Below are 21480 nucleotides of genomic sequence, written 5' to 3'. Positions count from 1 at the left end.
ACTGGAGACTGGAAAACAAATTTCCCTCTGTTTTCATTAATATGCTTCAATAAAGATGAAAAGTGCAACTGCCCTCGAAATTCCACATGACTCTAGCGCAGAGCGGTAAACTGTGGAACAACTGTTAACGTTTCATCACATGATTTCCTTACGTATCAATCCGTAGTCGGTTTACCATTAATGCCAGCATCTAATACACTTTAGGTACCAAGACTGTAAATGAAAACTTTGAATTACATTATTACCACCACTACCACTGTTTTATGGGTATGTTCAGCAGCATTGGTTTGCACATCTTCTGCCCCTCTAGCAAAGTACACATCGATTTCAATTCGGAGAAAATTCAGTCTCTGTCAGCCTAGTACGTATGATATCGTTGTTTTTCCCTACAAATTGCACTAAAAAGCAAGTTCTCGGGTCTCCAGCCGGGAGAGTTTGTCGAAATAGCGCTATATTTTGATGAGTAGCAAAACCGCGCGGTGTGTGGTTGTGAAATCGTACCGTAATGATGGAACTGCCCAGTCTGTCAGACACCCCATAAGACCCATTGTAAAATTTTGCCCAACAGAATCGCTATCTCAAAAATGACCCTAACAGGGAATTCTAAGTTGTGAAATTGCTTTAAAATCTTACTGAATGACTGTTTATTTTTACTTAATCGACAAATAATAATAATAATATTAATAATAAGAATAATAATTAATTGAAGGAAAAGTATCAGTACTTCAAATGAAATACAAATAAAATTAAACTTACGTTTTATTACTTTAATAGCATTGACATAGCTCAAGACTCAGTGGCATGATTGTAAAAAATGATTGCAATAAAGGTATGGAGCAAGTGGGAGAGCACTGCCGTGTCTTAGCTGCACATTCGGTCATCAATACGAATGCAACCCATTAAATGTTTTAGCTACTCCACTTGTTGATCGAATAATAAATCAAAGCGGTACTATCACTGGAACCGGGATTAACGATATTGTGATAAAGGTACGTCCGCTTTCCAAACTGTCGCCGGTGCTGATGCCTACTCTCACCGTTTTGCTGCGGAGGTAAGGCGGCCGTGCGTGATCACATGTGAAGGACCAGAATCTCGCTCGTCAGGGTTCGGAGACCGTAAAGTTCCATCCACCTTCTGAACTAAACAGTCCTCGACATCTAAAACCAGCGCCCTCCATCTTCCACATCAAAGCCGAGTGTGTCGGTTTTGACGTATCTCTGTCCCCCGACACTACTGTTTGCGAAGTCCCGGCCATTACCACCCTCCTATAAAAATGTTCCTTTTTTCCGCCAATATCTCCCGACATGGACCAATCAGAGGACATGTTCCTTGCCATGTTGCCCCAGAAATTCCTGTCTGAAGTTAGGAGGCGATGGGTGAATCAGAGCGTTGTTTATACACTTTTGAAATTCCAGAAGCCTAACCAACATGACGGGAACTCCGCAAGACTTCTGCTTCTACCGCGTAGGCTTGTGATTTCTCACCACAAATTATTAGGTGGGAGCGGCACTTAAGTCTGTCGCCCTCAGCCTTCTACAGAGCTGAACTGTGCCGAATACTGCTAACCCCGTTTTAGCTTGATTAACAGGGGAGTTCGTGAGCACCTCTCACGAGGCTGCTTGACACGAATATGGCTCCGTAACACGCATAAACCGGAACAAAGCCTCTTCTGTGCGGACTGAGCGGCTCTCACGCGTTCTTGGAATACAGTTAAAAGCGTTGACCGACAATCACTGCTGTTTTATAAAATATATTCCCTAGTATTAAATAAGGTAGTGAGACTTCAAGTATTATGAAACTAACGCGTCTTGCTTATCGCCAGTCGTGACAAGAGACAGATTAACATATTGCAACACCCCACCCGTTGCTTGTCCGATTTTTGCGTGTGTTCGCCCCTGACAAACAACTTACAGAGAAATTGGGAGTGGAACTGTACGAAAAATTGGTTAACGCTAGATTTAAATGTGGCCCTGTCACCCCTAATTAATCTGCGGTGGTAGCGTTGACGATGAATCACACCTGTTTTTACTTCCAAACATGAATGATCATGAACACTTCGTGTTCAATGACATCAAACACATACACAAAAATAAGATAACGCAAAAGGGTGACTTCAGGATCAACTATTGAAAGTAAAAGCTCTACTGAATCACAATAATTTTATTATAACCTTCAGATCAATGCTGAATAAAACACAATGAACAATTTACAAATTATCCTCCTGACTGGCATTCGCAAAACGCGATCTCTTATAACTTGGCTGACCGACTGACATCGACACAAAACGTAAAATACGAAGAACCCCAAAGTCCCGTGAACCCTCTGTGGAAACAGCAATTGCACATGATCCAACTATTTAACGTTACTCCTAACACAGGCCGAAGCGGGAGCGATCTCACCGTAATACTCCTGTTGCAGCGGCGGTCTCCGACGGCGACGGCGCGGCTGTGCGGTTGGCGTGTGGCGTCTCGGAAAGTACACCCCTACACTACTCGGACAAGACCGCTGTCCGTAAACTTCTCTATTTGCACCGATCTTCCCGGCAGCAAAGAGCTGGCGTGGCTAACGTCCTCTCAGAACGAAAGACCAAGAGGGGAGACGACTTGGCTAACGTCCTCTCAGTACGAGAGCCCAGAACGGAAGACTATTACCGAGAGTCCAGTAAGATCGCTCTTCACCTTTGTTTTCTCCCCCTCAACTTTTACCGAGCGAATAACATCACTAGAAGCTCTCGAAATACCCAGTTTGCCAGTGCCGACCAATGTACGGCCTGGGAACAGAACTCTTTTTCACCATTCTTTTATTTGTACAAAATTTCACAAGTAAACTCCGCCCTCGCCGGCTGGGAAGAACCATAGCTGTGGGCAATAACACATTTACTGGAAGTTTTCTCCCAAGAGACCACTCGAGATTTTCCCGGCAATATTCCCCGTCGTAGCGAACACAGATTCTTGAATTGAAAGTTTGTTATTCGAAACTCCTGGCCTGCCCCATTTGAGTTACTCGAAGGCGTAAAATTAGTGGAACATAGGCGAGAGCACGCACAGGAAAGCCCGTCCAGCTATCTACTGCTGTTTTGGTAAACACTTGAACACCTGCAGCCGCTCGTCCTTCAGAGGTTGGCGACCGCTGTGGCCTCTAAACGGATTACAGAAATCCCCCAGTTCACCATTCATACCGTTAGGCTGTGGCCTTCGGCGGCTAGGCGGGGAGGTAGCCGAGCTCTGTCTCGCGTACTGCCTTTCCGCAAAATCTTATAATTACAAAATCGCGGAATTCTCGCGTGCCGATGCGTTTCCACATAGATTTCCTACACTGTAATTTAGAGTATTACTCCAACAAAACCTAAAGTGTCACGTTAAATGGACTCGTGTAAGGTGCAAGGCCGTTGCCACCTTACAATATAAATGGAGAGAGGCAAGCCAGACAGCTTTTAACCTTTCAAAGTGTTACTTCCAATATATTCTGACGAAGTCATTTTCGCTAGAGGTTGATCGCGCTATTTAGACGAATCTCCCCCCCCCCCCCCCCTCCGCTGGAAACCCTACAACTTTGTCTTACAGCTATGTATGTTCCTCTAAAACAAGTCAAAAGCATGAGGGAAGAACCAAATTCACCAACAGGTGCAAAAGGCTGCGTATATCTCTTCACATTCCCAGGAACGCAAACTGGGGAATACGAGACTTATTTCCTTGCGACATGTCTCCTCCCTCTCGTCCTTCCTCCTTTCATAACTACTGGTGATGTTTCTCGTCCCGAAAGTAGCTGCAGTGCGAGTCACGTCTCCAGTGGTAGAGCAGCGGCTTCCGGCGAGTCCAGCCACTGCTTGGGCTGCACGGTCCGCGCGACGCGCAGGCAGGCAGACGGGGTCAGAGCGGCTGCTGTGCGACGCCCTACCTGTTCGGGAATGCCGCCGTTACAGTTAAGCGCCGCGGTAGCCGCTCCTGGACATTGGGCGCGTGTCCTAGCTGGAGATGACCATCCGTGACGATCTGATGATGGTCTGGTCCATTCTGTGGAATCGCAACGTGTAAACTACAGAAGTTTGTCAACTCTCCAGTGGTACTTCTTTAAGTACCGAACATCAACAAACCCTTCTGGTTTCTACTATTTATACCTGTAAATGCCATCTAATGAAGCAACAAAATGGTTCAAATGGCTCTAAGCACTATGGGACTTAACACCTGAGGTCATCAGTCCACTAGAATTTGAACTACTTAAACCTAACTAACCTAAGACCATCACACACATCCATACCCGAGGCATGATTCGAACCTGCGACCATAGCGGCATCGCGGTTCCGGACTGAAGCGCCTAGAACCGCTCGGCCGCAACGAATGAAGCAACACGTAGACTACATACTGAGGGCAGTGCTTTTTTTGAATATCGTATTTTTAATGTGATACGCAAAAATCGCATATCCCGTAGTAAACTACTCACAGAAGTTCGAATTTACATCTTCCCCCTATATATCTTTATCAAAGATTAAATATTACATCATCAGTGTACCGTACTACCATTTATTGCCTTTATTGTATGCTGTAACATCTCGGTCTATTTATAATGACTAGTAGATTTCCTGCATCGCAGGTTGTGTGTGTGTTGTGGTCTACCAGAAAGCATGAACAGCAGCTTTGAAACTGTAATAGTAGAAACTGGGCTTGGAACACGAAACTTGGGTATTGTGAAATGAGAAGCTGTGATACATACGCGAAGTTAAATTTTGTTGTGTATTGATTGAATTGTTTAACCAGGAGCCTACAGTGAAGACACGCAAAACTGAAGTTTTTCGTGCGGTCACTTTCCGCAGCAAAAACTTCGTAGCAAACTTGGGGCTGTCGCAGATGTCATGATTAAATGTTGCCTACCAGTCCTAATTATTTGAGGAGGAAGGTTATCCGTTGAGACCTGATGTAACTCTTGCAGCTTAGTAAGAAATACAATACTATTTCGACACGTTACATGTTACAATTTACTGTATGCTTGCCCGTGTTAAATGATGTGTTCCACTTGCATTTGGACGCGATACTGCCCGTGTTTCAGTAGAAATTTGGAATTTATTGAAACATCACCTGACAAGATCTTACAATTCGTTGCTCCAATTGTTCAACAGGAGTGCTGTACATTTGATGCTCGTGATGACTCCAGACAGTAAAAACGAAGAAAACTGAACGTGGAGACCGAGGTGCAGACATTGCTAGACCCATCCGTATTGGACCATTTTAGGGCGCTAGACGCCTGCATACTTCCATTCGTATCAGTTTTTGCTATTAATTATGATACACAAAATACAAACATTCTTGTGTCCACATTCGCAGAAGACATTTTGTTTATCAACGAGAAACTTTGGTCCGGCTACTTGAATCGTAACGCTGCGAGAGCAGCTGGTAGATTCTGTGCTTTGGAAACGCTTGGGCGCCGGCGCCGTGGCATCTGCAGCGCATCAGCTCTCGCAGGCTTCCGCGGAAGACAATGGCGGTGCAGCGGCGGCGGCAGCAGCGGTGAATGCGGCGCGGGGCCGGCGCATTGTGAGCGCCTGCAGCCGGAACTCTGCTTCCGGGGCCGCCACCCCTGCTCGCCACGGACTGTGGGCAGCTCCAGCGTCAGCACCTGCTGTAGTGTCTGGTCGTTCCCAGCTACCGCCATAATAGCGGCTGCCGCCCAAATTACTATCATCTTGCGACTTTCCAGGCTTTCTTCAAGGCTGTTGCAAGTACCAATACACTTCTCCTTTTTGCCGTCGGGTAACATTCTGCAAGCCACAGAATATTTCATCGAAACAAGTGTTCGACATCTTCAGGTGGCAGCTATGGCTGTATTCATTGTAGCGGCTTGCAGCAATCAACTCACCAACAATAAGCACCTAAAGATGTTGAACACGTGTTTCGATGAAGTGTTATCTGGCGGCAAACACAATAAGCGTATTTGCTGCAGCTATCTTGCCATCGTTCTCACCCCTCCCTCAGACTCCCCTCCAATCTATGCTTCCTCCCACCGCTTCCTTGCTCTCTCCCCTCTCTATTCCCTTAACCTCCTCCTTTCTGTCTTTCCTCCCTCGCCCCCTGTGCCCTTCTTCCCCTTCCCGCCTCTGCCTTTCCTCCCATTCCCGCCTCTGCCTTTCCTCCCCTTCCCCTTCCCCTTCTCCTCCCCTTCCCACCCCTGCCCGCGTCTGCCTATTGTCACTTTCCCCTCTCTGCCTATTCTTCCCTTCCCTTAACCCTCTCCTCTCTCCCCTAACCTCTCCCTCTTCTGTCCCTGCCTTCCACTCTCCGTCCCTCTCCCCCAACTGTCTCCCTGTCTAATCCTCCCTCCCCCTCCCTCTCCCCTCATCTCCTTATCTCACGACCCCTTTCTCTTTCCCACCTTATATCCCCTCTCCTCTAGCTTTCTCTCTCGCAGACTTTAATAATTAAGTGACGTCATACGCCTTTGTTTGCTGATGTTGGACGACCCCTGAAATTTTTCTTTTGTGCTAGACCGCAGTGGTACAGAACCTTTTGAATGAAATTTCCGCCATTTCACTGTAAATTTCTGTGAAATAAGTGAATAGTATTTTGCTGTCAAATGGTGGAAATTTCTTAAAAAAGTCTGTGTTAAATACGTTTGTCCAGTGTAGGTGGTGACTGTGACAGTACGTATAGAGGTTGTTTATATATATACACATAATATAGATAAAAGTTCTCAGGAACTACTATAAGTTTTTTGATACAGCTTTAACTAGTAGCCAGAATGATTCACGAATAAGCTTTCTGTATATAAGTTATTTAGGGTACTCCAAGCAGGCCATCTGGCTATAACCACATACTACCACCCTTGCGAAGTCGGGGCGGGTCGCTGGTAATATGTAAATATGTATTTCTGTTATTCTTCTGTGCTCTGATTACGGGCCTACGTACAACTGCTGGTCATTTTATTCCTGCATTTAATAAGCGGATTTTCTTGTGTGTTTTTATAATAGGAAATACGTATTTGGTTCATTTTTCTGGATTCTCAATAAAGAAGTGAGGATACTGAACTTTTACTTGGTCCAAGAATATGTCCTCATTTTCAAATACCGTATATTTTCTCCGCTTTTTATTTCGGTTTTCAGAGTCAATATTTTTTTATCTGCAAGGTATACCAGCTACGAGATACTGAATTATTTGATTCTTCATAAGAACTGGCCCTAGTATACCAGACTGCGATTTTGGATCCGTCATTAGCTATCCGACGTTTTATTGAGTAACAAATTTAAATGCCAGTGGAGGACGACCACTTTCTGCCGCAGCAGGGGGACACGTACTTGGCTTGTAGGCTGGAGAAACGCCGTTCCCCTGTAGTAGCCTGTGGGTGCGTCGCCGCGGCTGCAGGTAGGGCTGCGCGCCATCTTTGGCATTCTACTTGCGGTCCGCGCCGCGCCTGATTTGCCGCTGGCGCTTTATTTCCGCCGCTTTCCTCTCCAGTTGGTGCCCTCCTGTCAAGCAGGCGCCCGCACGTACTCCGCCCCCAACAAGCGCGACCGGCTTCCGAATACCGAGCAGGCGCCTGCTGCAGCCCGTCCTTGAGGCACTGTGCCCGCAGCGGAAGCACCGAAGTTCTATGGCTAAAAAATGGTTCAAATGGCTCTGAGCACTATGGGACTTAACAGCTGTGGTCATCAGTCCCCTAGAACTTAGAAATATTTAAACCTAACTAACCTAAGGACATCACACACATCCATGCCCGAGGCAGGATTCGAACCTGCGACCGTAGCAGTCGCGCGGTTCCGGACTGCGCGCCTAGAACCGCGAGACCACCGCGGCCGGCACCGAAGTTCTATTCCGGATTCCATCATACTGACCTACCTTCAGTCTCACCGGGATACCAGCGCGTTTCGTACACGTGTTTGTAGTCTCATTGTATTATAATCACTTCGTCGGCCTGCCTGAGATAATTTGCTCATGGCGCCGACTGCCCGTAAGGCTGTAAAATCTATATAAAGAGTGAATATTCCTTTGTTCAGAATCGTACAACTGCGGAAGTTCTTGACCGATTGCTTTGAAATTTTGACACAACGTTGATTCAAATGGCTCTGAGCACTATGGGACTTCTAAGGTCATCAGTCCCCTAGAACTTGGAACTACTTAAACCTAACTAACCTAAGGACATCACATACATCCATGCCCGAGGCAGGATTCGAACCTGCGACCGTAGCTGTCGCGCGGTTCCAGACTGTTGCACCTAGAACCGCTCGGCCACCTCGGCCGGCTCACAACGTTGAATTCTACTATGGGCTTGTTAGAATTCCCACAACATGACCCCACTACCACCAAACTGATCTGCTTTCAAAATGTTCCTTTGAATTTACCAGGTCATACGTTAACCTTCAGACGAATGGGCGACGAAGATCAGTCCGTAAATTGAGGAGCAATTCATCTGGGAAAGGCATGTCCCTTCATTTAATTGTGCTCCCATTTCGAGATCGGAGAAATTGAGCTTTGGCAAGAGACGTCACAGAAATATGAGTAAGCGGGATAGCTGTTGCCGATTTGAAGCAGTGCTCCACCGGTTCCCTTTCATATTGCCTTTAATTTGGCACGTCTGGCAGAAATCAATTTTTTCTGTGTACTGTCACGCAAGACGACAAAACGCTGTCACACCCGGGCGATTCGGAATAGGACAGGCATTTATCACAATCGCAGTACACAACTATCCTATTATCAAGCAACTCGCGTGATAAATAATTAACTCTTTTTCTTTATCAGTGGAGCTACTTGTTATACAGTCTTCCTCTCGCAGCTACGTATCCTTCCGGCGGCCGACATTGCGCCTGATCGTTCAGATTCTGTGAAGTACTTACGTCACGTATTTTATCAGACTGTTGTCTTGAGCAGAAAATATTGTGGATGACAATGTTTGAGTAAATCTCAGTTTGCTGAACGCCTTACTGTAACTGGAAATTTAACATTTATCTTACTTGAACTCGCAACTAGCCGCAATAGTCCCATAAGTCAATATTAAACCTAAAATGCAATTGAGTTCTTTGCTTCTTAACTTCTATTAATTATGCCAGTCGAAGACCCTTTTCTTTACAGATTCAGTACTATTCATATACGAGTACTATTACCGAACGTACTATTACCGAAGTTCCTTTGTCTTTAAAAAGATGTTTTCTAAGAGTCACGAAAAGTCTCTTATTCTCATATCGCTACTCTTATTGTCCTTTCCTTTTTTTTTTTTTTTTCTCTCTCTTCTCAGTATCCCCTTTCTTTCTGGCTCCTGCACTGCACGCTGTTCTTAATATTTTCACTGGTTTACATACTGTTTTTTTGTTGCATTCAGAAAGCGCGCCTTCTTCGTCTACTAGTGCTATTTCACAATCCATATTCCGTGATTTATTAAAAACAAACAGACTATTTTAGAATTTAGTTTTGTCTTCTTCCATTACTCATTCCCAGATAAAAGTGAAAAATAATTTAAATTTGCACGTAACATTTACTTACGTCAGGGCAAAGTATGATCTGACAACATTGTGATGGATGTCAAAGATTTGGATCAAAATGCATGGATAGATTCTGTGAAAATCGTTCACTGTCGTGCACAACACAAGTAGTCAACATTATTTTGGTGACGAATAAATATATTTGGTTTGTGTCTTCTGATTTCTTTGTTTTGTGCTGTATTTTATGCTACTATTTAGAGTATGTAGACATGTCTTGTAATTTAAAATCAATTTTGTTACTTTAATGCTTAATGTTACAGCTTCAGATTCTAACCATAAAGGTGTCAGCTTTTGGTTCTAGGGTGTTACATTTTCCACTTTAATGTAACAATAGAAAAAAGTTTCAGATGATACGCGTAGCATGCCCTCATTTTTGGAAACTGCCTTATTTTAATTCCTATCGAACCATTTGTTTAAATCTTTAGCGAAGCCTTCGAAATACCACAGGGAAATGGTGGAAAGATTTTGTGAACAAGGCTAATGCGGATATCTTACCACAGTTGTTCAGACTGAAACGTTGTTCTGACTTCCTGACCAATGTTAACGGGATAGATCCGTTATACGCGTTGTGTCGAAGAAAGTGTAATTCTCCTCATTTTGATGTACACAATGCTTTGAAATTCGCCTTCTTACACTTTGGAAAGGAACATTTATTCTGTTATGTACAGGTGACCGTATTGTCATACAGCGCGTAGAACATGCCAAGAACAGCTTTTTTGTATCGTAGTCTCTACAGATGGGGTAGTGATTATGGTTCCTGAAATGCCCGTACATCGCAGTTCGTGTGCCATACAGTCCTAACCGAACAGAAAGCTACAAGGCGCTAATTTAATAATTTACTCTCCTGGGAAGCGACCGGACAAATTCAACAAGTCTTGATGTAATTACTGCATCAGCTAATTTGCCACTTCAATACATTAGTTCTTTGGATATTAAATTACGAGCCGGCTCGTCTATTGGAGTTTGCGAGAATGCGATTAATAATCTACATGTCTTCTGATAACTTGGTGGGCTCAAACTCTCTGCTTACGCTGAAGAGCCGGCCGCTATTGCCTTTGTTCTTCGGCACAGTAGGTCTGGGCTGCTAAATTCTCCATCTCAACCGTCTCGCAAGGTCTGTGCCACACAGTAGCAACGCACGTTTCATTGACACTTTCGAGGACTCCCAGCAGTATTTATTACGCGCTTGTGATACATTTAGCAGGATTAAAAGTGATAGAATGCAGGCACTTAGCCATCCGAAGTTTATCGAGCGGTGGTGCTGTTTTGTATTGTTCACGTTTTATAGTCGGAGGGGTAGGGATGCATAATGGATTCGCTTTAATCCTGTTCACCGTAGCTCTTTGCAGCAGGGGAAATTTATCGACGGAGTGCCACAGACATTGGATCCAGGTGATAGTTCGCACTTGTTGGTCACGCAAATCGTAAGTTAGGCGACGATGAGATGTCTAATAGAGCCAGTGAGATGCTTATTCCGAAGACGTTAATTTTTTTTTCTCGAATCAGAAACATACAAAATTACAGTAGCCATTATATATATATATTGTATTTATATTACATGTGCCCAGTTCTTTGCAACCTCCAAGGCGCTTGGAGTGGCTTGCAGAAGATCAATCTTCGTGCAGGATGTAGGGCACAAAAGTCACTGGAGCATGTGGCTTGTGGTTTTCTCTTGTCCACAATCACAGGACGTATCTTCTGTTATGAAGCCCCATCTCTTCAGGTTGTCTCTGGATCGTCCAACTCCTGATCGTAATCTGTTTAAAGATTTCCACACCAGCCAGCTCTCGTTGTGTCCAGGTGGCAGTTCTTCAGCTTCTGGCGTCTGCAGGTGAGGCGTCGACTTCTTCCATAACTCAAACTTTGCCTTCTCTGGTGAAATGGTGAGCTTCTCGGATGTTCTCAGGAAGCTCTTTCGCGATCTCAGCCGATGCTGTGGTGGATTATGTCCATGCAGTGGATGGGCACTGTCCTGTTCCACTTTCAATCTCCTTGTTGGCAGCCACTGTTCTGCGTATCCATGGTGGCGCTATTCCAGCCAGGCAGTAGAGCTTATCAGTTGGGGTAGGTCTTAAGCAAGCTGTGATCAACCTGCAGGTTTCGTTGAGTTTCGCTCAGTATGTATGTGTGTGTGGTGTCCCTCCACTCAGCGAACGGTCATTATTACTCTTGTATTGATAAACTCAAGTGACAGGGCCAGTTACTGAATAAGGAATGCGAGAAAAAAAATGAACAGAAGTTAACATTGACATAAGAGTGTCAATGTAACTTGGACCACATACACACCAAGGGCGGTTATGTCAATGATTAAAGTTGCAATTCTCTGTGGCAGGTAGAATGGCCAATAGAGTGCGTTAGTGCTGTTCATGTTTAGTGGTGCAGCCCGGCTCGGTAAGGTATATTAAGGGCCGTGAACAACATCAGATGTTGCGTGATCACTGTGAAGGACACGGAAATGATATGTATTTGTGTGAGACAGCGTTATCAGCACCCGACCGAGATTTGAAAGGATCCTTCTTGTGGGTCACCGTCTTTCTGGCTGGTCGAGTCGTGCAATATCCAGATTTGTGGTGCGTTCGGATATGACAGTGGCCTGATGTTGGACTGCATGAGAACCTGGGGAACAGGTACCTTCGTCGTTGAGGTTGTGGCCGACCACGTGTGACCACCACAAGAGAGGATCACAGGGTTGTGCACATCGTAACCCTTAACATCAGCGCCTGCTGTTCGTGAACAAGTAATGGACACTCTGTGCAACATTCTATGTGATCCCGCACAGTTGGTCGGAGACTAGCTGCAGGTGGGATAGGGACTGAAAGTCCCATGCGTTGGCTGCCGTTAACACAACAACACAAACAGCTGCGCTTGGAGGGGTGCCGCGACCGGGAAGCATGGACTGCTGATGAATGCCGTCGCTGTGTGTTCAGCAGCGAATCGCCGTTCTTTACCACCCCCGAATGACCATCGTCGGCAAACATGGCGGCGACTTAGTGAGACGCCCCATTCCTCCTTATCGGTGAGACACAGCGGTGTTACTTTTGCGTCATTGTGTGGGAAGCTATGGGGTGTGATTTGATAATGACTCGGGGAACTCTGATGGGACAGTGGTATTTCACAGACATTTTCGGTCCTCATGTGGACCTGTCACCGTACAGTGTCGTTGTGCCATTTTTCATTATAATGCTCGTCGACGCAGGGCACCTGTCTTTTTGAAATTTCAGTGAGATGTTGAGGTATCCGCTTGACCGGCAAGAGATTCAGATCTGTCTCCGAGAGAACATGTGTGGGACCTGCTCAGTCGTCACCTCTGTCCCACTGCCAGTATCCAAGATATGAAGGACCAGTTGCAACAATTGTTACACCGTTTACAACAGTTGGCCAACTCGCCTCAGGAGAGGATGCAGCGGCCTTCGCACCCTCGCCAACAGAATCGGGGCATCAGTGCTTCTAGGCCAGAGCGGGTGCACTCACACTAATGAGTGAGCTTATACCACCGAGTTCTATGTAATCACTGAAATAACATGATACTCCCTGAATCTGTGAAGTTAAATTTTGTTTCCTCTTCCGGTTCTGGGTGCTTCGCTTTTTTTTTCCAAGCAGCGTATTAGCAAATGATGATTATATTTCGTACTTCATTCAGCCACGTAAGTTTGAGGTACTAGAAATAATAAGTGAGGTTACAACATTCTGGAACAGAAGGAACAATGTATTGGGACAGTTGCTTGGTTTACAGAAACAGTTGACACCCCCGTAGATGTGACTTTGAGGGGCAAAATTATGGCCAGGACGAACATGAAAATTTGTAAACTAGATTGTGGGGGAATGCTGTGAATAGTCGGCAAGTAAAGACGGAAATATTATAAGTTAGGCAGGCAGGACGAAGCGATTAAACCAGTCGAAGAAAAAATGACACATGACGTACCTGCCAGAACAAAGACAGTGGCGCAGCAAGTGTTTCTGGCTCTGTAGTTACAGAATATATTGTTTTTACCTTTCTAAAAATATTAAATCATGTTTAGGTTAGTCTCGTAATGAGTCAAAGACGTCCCGTATTTCTAATAACATTGTGGACTGCAGTATACTACCTAGACACAGCAGAAAACATGCTGTTCTCGTTCATAAGGAACCGTTTTCGACTTGCAGCTAGTTTCTTACCCTATGGAAAATTTAATTGAAACGGCAAAAACAACGGAGTCCCGAGCAGTCTTATGGAAAAATAAATGCATAAATGTTTTAAAACACTGAAAACACGAACGCTTTTGTGTGTGTGTGTGTGTGTGTGTGTGTGTGTGTGTGTGTGTGTGTGTGTGTGTGTCAATCAGATGGGTGCACCGAGGGAAGTGACGCAGGGGATAGCACACTGGAATCGCATTCGGAGGTCAACGGTTCAGATATCCGTCGGGCCATCCTGACTTATGCTCCCCGTGATTTCCATAGATCGCTCCGGGCAAATGCCGGTATTGGTTTCTTCGAAGGGGCCGATTTCCTTCCTCACCCTTCCCTATTGCAAGCTTGTGCTCCGTCTCTAATGACGACGTTGTCGAAGGGTCATTAAACACTAATCTTTATTCGTTTCTTCGCTTCAAGTGGGTCCTACATCGAAAGAGACTAGCAATAAGTACAGAAGCTATCCGTATCATCATCACTCTCGTTGTTGAGCAGTCAGATGTCTTTTGCAGTTTCCGGTTATACACAGATTGTCGACTGACAGTGAGGTGTTGGATGTAACTAAAATTACCACAATATAAGAAAATTGTACAATGCCGAAAAACAGTCTCTTAATAAACGCCACAACGAATAGCTCCGTAGTGATGGTAACACACTATATTCTAATCATCATGCGGTGTTGCAGTTCTTCTTGTCATGTCCGTGCTTGCTATGAAAATAGGACGATTAATTCCGCCTTATGCAAGACACCTTTTTTTCTATTTTGTTTTACCCCGACATGTTTCAGCACGTTTTGCGCTTTCTTCAGTGGGTTATTTATTTTCTTACTGTAAAATTGTTGTTACATATTAACTTTTAGTGAAACTGTGGTACATATAATTTACAATTGTGAATGAATAATTGTTGTAAAATATTATACAGCATTTGTTCATAGTTCACAGTTGAGATAGGTATTAACGACCTGACGCACTGTGTCGTTTATAACATTATGTCAAAGTTCTATTTATAGCTTAACTGGCAAAAAGAATGGATGTATGCATTAGTTTACATACCTTACATGGTGCTATTGGACATTTATGTTGGTAGCTATTCTGCTACACAATCTACAACTTCTCATCTGCAAGCAGCAAAACGTAATTTTTTATTTTTCTGTTTATTATGCATTTAGAGACGGAAATGAGTATATATCACGTTTTTTGTGTGTAACGTGCGGTTTTGATATTATAGTGCTTTTTTTTTTTGTGAAGTGAATAGGCTGATTTCGTGACTTGTGGTCACTTGACACTGCACTTTCTTCGATTTTTCAAAACATAGGTATAGTTTTCGCCGCCATTACACTATGTTCACTTGTGAGGCCTTGTGAACATCGAAAAATCTCTCACTTCAAAATGTGATATGAGCCTGTCTTCTTCTAAAAGTAATGAAAAGTACTGTCATCAGAGTACACACACACACACACACACACACACACACACACACACACACACACAATATTCGTCGTTGCAGTTTCTGAACACAGACATTTGATGGTAACAGTGATAGAGGGATGTGCACGGGCGTAGCGTGCAGTTGGCGATCCGTGGCGGCGGCTGTCGCACCAGTCAGTGTGGTTAGTATAGCAATTTGCTTCCTCGAACATCTGGCGTGAGTGTTCGGCCTTGGTCTATTTTATTTGCATTGCACGAAATGTGTAGCGTCAGCATGCGAACGACGTACTCAGGGTCACGAATTGTCATTATTTTAATTACGGCTCAAACACGCTATAATCTTAACATCTGGCCTCTCAAAAGAACCAGCTCGAATAAAAAGCGAATAAAAATTACTTTAAAAAAGGGAAATGTGCCTGTTCCGTCACCCACTTTGGTCATCTATCTGTAAAACTCTGCATTTGTTCACAATCGATATTTGAAGGTGAAGGAATGTAAAGAGTACAGGAGCATGCGCCGCTGAAGAAACAATTCCGTGAACTGGATGTTTCAACCAGCAGAGTCATAGCAGTTATAAGTTTTGTTATCTGACAAAAAGCTAAACATTTGCTTCAGATAGTATAAGTTGACACAGGCGGTACCTACTGATACATTTTTCTCAAACTAGAAGTTCGTGTGTTGTCGTACATTATTCCTTTATGCATCATGAAATTATAGATGAGGGGTTTCAGTGAAGTGATCAAAACACAGGTGAATGGCACAAAGATGTGGATGAAGTGATCACTAAGGATTTTTGTGCTGGACGACTTTAGGACGGGTATATGGAAAATGATGTAGGCTGTCCACACATTGCTCTTGTCAAAAGTGTAGACTGTTCCATTCCGGTTTCAGTCACTTCACTGATACTCCGCATTTGTACTTCTTTTACGAATAGGGGATACGTACGAAAATGTTGCAACTTATCTTCCGGGAGCTGTGACGGTGAGCAGGGGCTACTGCATGTATTAACATACGTTGTTTTAAGCATATGTTAAGCTTCAGATTCGTTAACTTCAAAAGACTGATTGTACCCAGATGCTTAGTTTTACAGAAAAATGGCATTCATGGGGGCAGAACAGACACTGCCTCGTATTTTAAAATAATGTTTATTCGGTTTAGCAGTTCGAGCTATTGTACGCCCTTCACAAGTGAGTTAAATGGTTCGTTGTCACATATGGTTGTTCTTTCCAATATTCCGAGGTCAGATGCAAGAACTGCTATCTGCGGCGTGCTGTTGAAGGGGATGATGGATGCTAAATGCGATATTCATGAAAACGTTCGCGACATGCCGCGTGCCTCGGGTTAGAAATTGAACAGGTATGACCGACTTGAAAATGAATCAGCTTCATTCACAGAATTCTCTCACGCTGAGAGGTGTAACGGCCGACTAAATTATTCACTAGTGAACACTCCATGACTGCAAAATCAAGGAGTACAATAGCGATACTTGCACGAACATACGTACGTGCGCCCTTGATCTCCAAGTTACGCTGTACACACAAAAGAGAACACAAACTACTAAATCGAAATCGGCAACAAAACTGCACGCCTGCCGCACTTCAATTTTGTTTTTTTGTTCTTTCGTGCGTGAAGTAAATAAGCAAACATTTATAAACGGAAGTAGTAGCTTATTTACATGGATTTTTTTCCTTCCTCCGCTGGAAACATCAGTTGGCCGGAAAGGTAACTATATGTGTTAGGAAGACGTCACAGTCGTCGCGGGCTTGAAAGTGATGCATCCTCTACGTAGTCGCGCAATAACATATGCCGCTACAAGACCGATCCCCCCTTTCTCACGCGCTTAAATAATAAAGTCTTACATAAGTTTTTCAGAATTTATCAATGTAAGGTCTATATGACATCTTAGCGTTGTTGCCATCTGCAGAATCATAACTAACCTGAGGAATCTCGTATCGAAACGTCGTCTGTAGCAAAGATTCATAGCTGCACGGATTGCGTGTAGCGCTAAACTCTTGAGACAGCAGCGTTGCATACATTAATCAAAAGGATTAGGGAAACAAGAGTTTGGACGTCTGACAGATTCCACTGAGTAATAACTGAGGACTGGGTACGTTACCTAATTGTACCTTTATCTTTCACGATTTAAGTTCACAGGATAACAGCATTACATCTTCAATCATTTACAAAAAAGTGCTGGAATGTACGATTGGTGCCGAAAACAGAGTGGGAACAATCATTCAATCCGGTACCCTAGGCGCTTCTCATTGGTCTTTCAGAGCTTCAATAACTTTTATGCCCTCCACGAGCATTTATCACTGCCTGAGACTTACTCCGTGTAAGTCTACGGAGGTCACCTGTGATATGTGTTCGCATTCTTCAATGAGAGCCCGTGAGAGTTCTTTGAGAGTCTGTGACGGACCAGGATGACGACGAATATATCTGTCAAGCTTGTCCCACTTAGGCACGATGGGTTTTAGGTCGGGACTCACCTCCGGCCATTCCATTACTTCTATGTCCAGGTTTCGCAAGACAGCCCTGCTGACGTCCGCCATATAGGCCCTGGCATTAGAAGGAATTCAGGGTCACCGCCATATGCAGCAACCGCCACGTGATCCAACAGGATCTGTTCCATGTGTACTACCTGGCGTTAAGGTGACAAAGGACAACGACAAGATCAGTATGGTTGTCAACACTGAAGCTTCCGCACAACATTACAGACCCTGGCTGAATCTGTCGATCTCCTGGACAATGTTTGGCAGATACAGGTCTCCGCACACGAACACGGCCATCACCTTGGGTCAGAGGATGTCTGGACTCGTCGCCCGTGACGGTTGCCAGTTGATATGGTAACGGCAAGGCGAACTGCAAGACGATGCCGTGTCAAGCGCGGTACTCGAAGAGGACGTCTGTCTCGTAAGGTGCTTTCTCGTAGCCTGTCCATTACAGTCTGATCGGACACAGAGGTCCCGGTGGCCCTTCAGAGATCGTCTTGCAGCGCTCTATCGGTATCCGTACGTCGTCGTAACACAGAGGTGACTAGATATCTTTCTGTGTCGTGTCCACAGGTTATGTATGAAACAGGGAGAGGCATTGGCATTTGCACCATCACGACCGAAAGTCTGTCCTTTTTTGGATCAAACTTGCACTAGGCTACAGTAAGGTGCCGCATTGCAAGTGCCTCGTTGAATACAACGTCCACAAATGACAACAGCCATCTGTGTACCTCGGCAGAAAGCACTGGGACACAGACACTTGATTCCTTCCTGCGGGGTCACCTGACACTTCAATGCATAAAATGAATGATTTTAATTGTTGCCTACACTGAAAGCGAAAATCTCAAGCCACGCAATAAGTCCACAGGTACTGCCTGTATCAAAACAGATTTAGGATACCGGACGTTGATACACATGTTTCCCTAGTTCTTTTGAACAGTGTATATCGGCTAGGAATCAGGCAGTGCAAAGTGCCATCAGATACTACAATCTGCGTTACACCATTAACTCCTGAATTCAGTACTGCAAACCACCTTCCTGGATGAGCCCTAGAGTTGAAGACAATACCCTGATGTTTTCCATCTTGAGTCTGACATATGCTTCGCAATATATTTCGAGAAAGATGCAGCGCAAATACATTGATAATATTAGAAATATATTAGAATATTTCGGCGAAGATTGGTAACATTGTCCCATGGTCCCATATACTGTACTGCAGTGTGCTTCTTTAAGATCAGCCGCTGTCCTGTAGATGATTTCAGACAATGAATAACTTGAAAGTTTTGACATTATGTGCGACCTTGGTACTGCAGTTTGTGGAACAACTCGGGTCTGCTAAAGGAGGTCGCTGGAAGTTTCTTTAACAGCTGTTACTGGGTCAAAGTTTCCGTAACTGCCACAGGGAAGGCCGCCCGCAAAACCATTTAGCTTGCGTGACAAATACAGTATTTTAGATTGCGTGCGCCAAGTCAATGTGAGGAGATGAAAATTTCTGGCGATATTTGTTGGATTGAAACCTAAACTATTTGCTTACCCTCCAGTTGTTGATGGAATATCTCCTGTATATATCAGATTAATGATCCATAAACGTTAATTACCAAGCGAGGTGGCGCAGTGACTGGACTCACATTCGGGAGGACGACGGTTCAAACCTACGTCCAGCCATCAGGTTTAGGTTTTCCGTCATTTCCGTAAATCGCTTAGGGAAATGCCAGGATGGTTCATTTAAAATGGTACGGTCGACTTCCTCCCCCATCCTTCCCTAATCCGGTGGGACCGACGACCTCGCTGTTTGCCTCCCCCACCCCCCCCCCCCCCCCCCACCCTCCCGAATCAATCAACCAACCAACCAAACGTTAATTCTAATTTTGCTTCCGGGACAAAGATTATAAATTGATACTGTTCTACGATTACACCGAACTATATGCTACAGAGGTTGAGCTATCTGATTCTATTTCGGGAGAATTTGGGTTCAAATTCCTTCAAAAAGACCTCTGGTTCGAGTTACGTAATTTACTAGAATAGCCTAAACTTGGGCGAGACTTGTTTACTGTCATGTTTGTGTCTCGCAGTTCTAAAGAGATTTTCCTGCAGGTTGTAAACTCAAGTTTCTTCTAACAGAAATTCTCTTTCTTATTCACGCCTCACTGTCGAAGTGTTAGTTACCCCTTTTATTATTTCACGTTGCACTGCAGCGTTATATCCCCAATGTTATTAGTACGCTTATGATATAACCATGATTTTATGATTATCTTGCGCTGAATATGTACTCTACAATGTATGCAGTATAAACAATGAGTCGACACCATAGTATTGAAAAGAATTGTAGAAATCTATTTTCGTGGTCTTTCACGATCATGAAGATTACAAGTTGCAGTGATATAAAGCGTTAACTAAGCGGTTAGTGGCACTAAGCAGTAGATACACAGGTTGGACTGAAATGTAATAAAGAGTATTGCACAGTCGTGCCAGTACCCACGCGGATAGCTTTGAGTTCTGACTACTCCTTTTACCTTACTGTGATCTTGTCTTATAAAGTGTCTCGTCCAAAATGTAGATTAATTGGCCTTCTTCTTCTTCTTCTTCTTCTTCTTTACGGATCATGGCCCGAGTACCGCGAGCAGTTGCAGGGTTCCTTTTCCACTGGGTTCTACTACGTTCTTTCCACCGCCGGTAACCCTTTAAGGCGATTTGCAGCAGTATCTCATGGATTCTGTCTCTCTACCTTTTCTTTGCTCTGTCAAGTGGCCTACTTCCGTGGAGAGACAAGATTAACAGACGTTGCTAATTCGAATTACTTTCCCGTACTGACAAACTCAAAATCTTATCTTACAAGCAGCGGTCCCCAGCAGTCGGATCGACTTTTTGAAACTATCTACACGATTACGTAGGTTAAGATCCTAAGCATCACACAGTGCAGCCATTCGCCCTGGTGGGCCCTCATTTGCGAGTAATTGACGAAAAAAGTTTTGGAATTTTGTGTGGCACTCAATAGCGTGAAAAAAATTGCATCAAGTAGTCCTGTTGTATGGTGTAATGGATAGGGTAGTAGCTTTGCCTGCAAGTATATTTTTTTGTTTTTAAATCTTTATCAGAATGACTATGATCATCATTTTTGTTCAGTTAATTGATTTAAATGTAATTTTTTGTTTCCATTCCTTCCTCACATTACTTCAATCATAATATAAATTTCTTCATTTGCTCTCATTTTTCTTTATATCATTCTGTTTCAACTTGAAATCTGTGTCCATGTGTTCTAATTAATTTTCTGCATTAATTGCGATTAAATATGTTTTATCACCCTGTTTTTCGTCCTCGTTATTGCCTTCATTATATCTATTTCTCATTTTGTTTGAATTTCTTTATGCTTAATAAATCCTTTTTTCATTTAAATCTTCCTCTGCGTTATTTAGTCCATAGTGCGGTATGTATTTAGCTCATGTTTTAAACGTATGAATGGCGATTACCATGCAAAAAAGTTCCACATCTGGTAACGAAAAATACATTTTCACTCCACTGCACTGTCAACATAAATAGATTATTGGTCATCCGTTTTTTATTGATAGGTCGGAATTTTCAAATTATTGAATATTATAATATATAAAAATAATTACATTCACATTCATAAAAATTCCAATTGGAAAAGGAATAATATAAAGAGAAAATGAAACAAATAAAAAAAATTCATACAGTGATTAAATGATGTGACAGAGGACTGAAAATTAAAAAAAATGCATTTAAGCCAACTAACTGAATAAAAGTATCATCAAAGTCATTTCGATAAAGATTTAAAAATAAAAAAATTTACTGCACCTGGCGAGATTCGAACCCAAAACCTCTTGCATGTGAAGCTGTTATCCTATCCTTTTTTTTTTTTTTTTTTTTTTGCTCTACAGAAACAGTAACAAAAATGGCTAGCTTACAATGAAGTGAC

General features: G+C 43.6%; 1 protein-coding gene across 4 annotated transcripts in view; it reads left to right on the top strand.

The window, feature by feature from the left end:
• LOC126187507 (protein spire) overlaps window positions 1–21480 on the top strand; it is an 806238-nt gene that overhangs the window by 431574 nt on the left and 353184 nt on the right. The gene's annotated exons all lie outside the window — the stretch shown is intronic.

The sequence above is a fragment of the Schistocerca cancellata genome, chromosome 5 (genome assembly GCF_023864275.1).
Source record: "Schistocerca cancellata isolate TAMUIC-IGC-003103 chromosome 5, iqSchCanc2.1, whole genome shotgun sequence".
In the NCBI taxonomy this organism is placed as follows: domain Eukaryota; kingdom Metazoa; phylum Arthropoda; class Insecta; order Orthoptera; family Acrididae; genus Schistocerca; species Schistocerca cancellata.
Note: the sequence above shows the minus strand (reverse complement) of the source record. Positions and strands in the feature narration are given on the sequence as shown.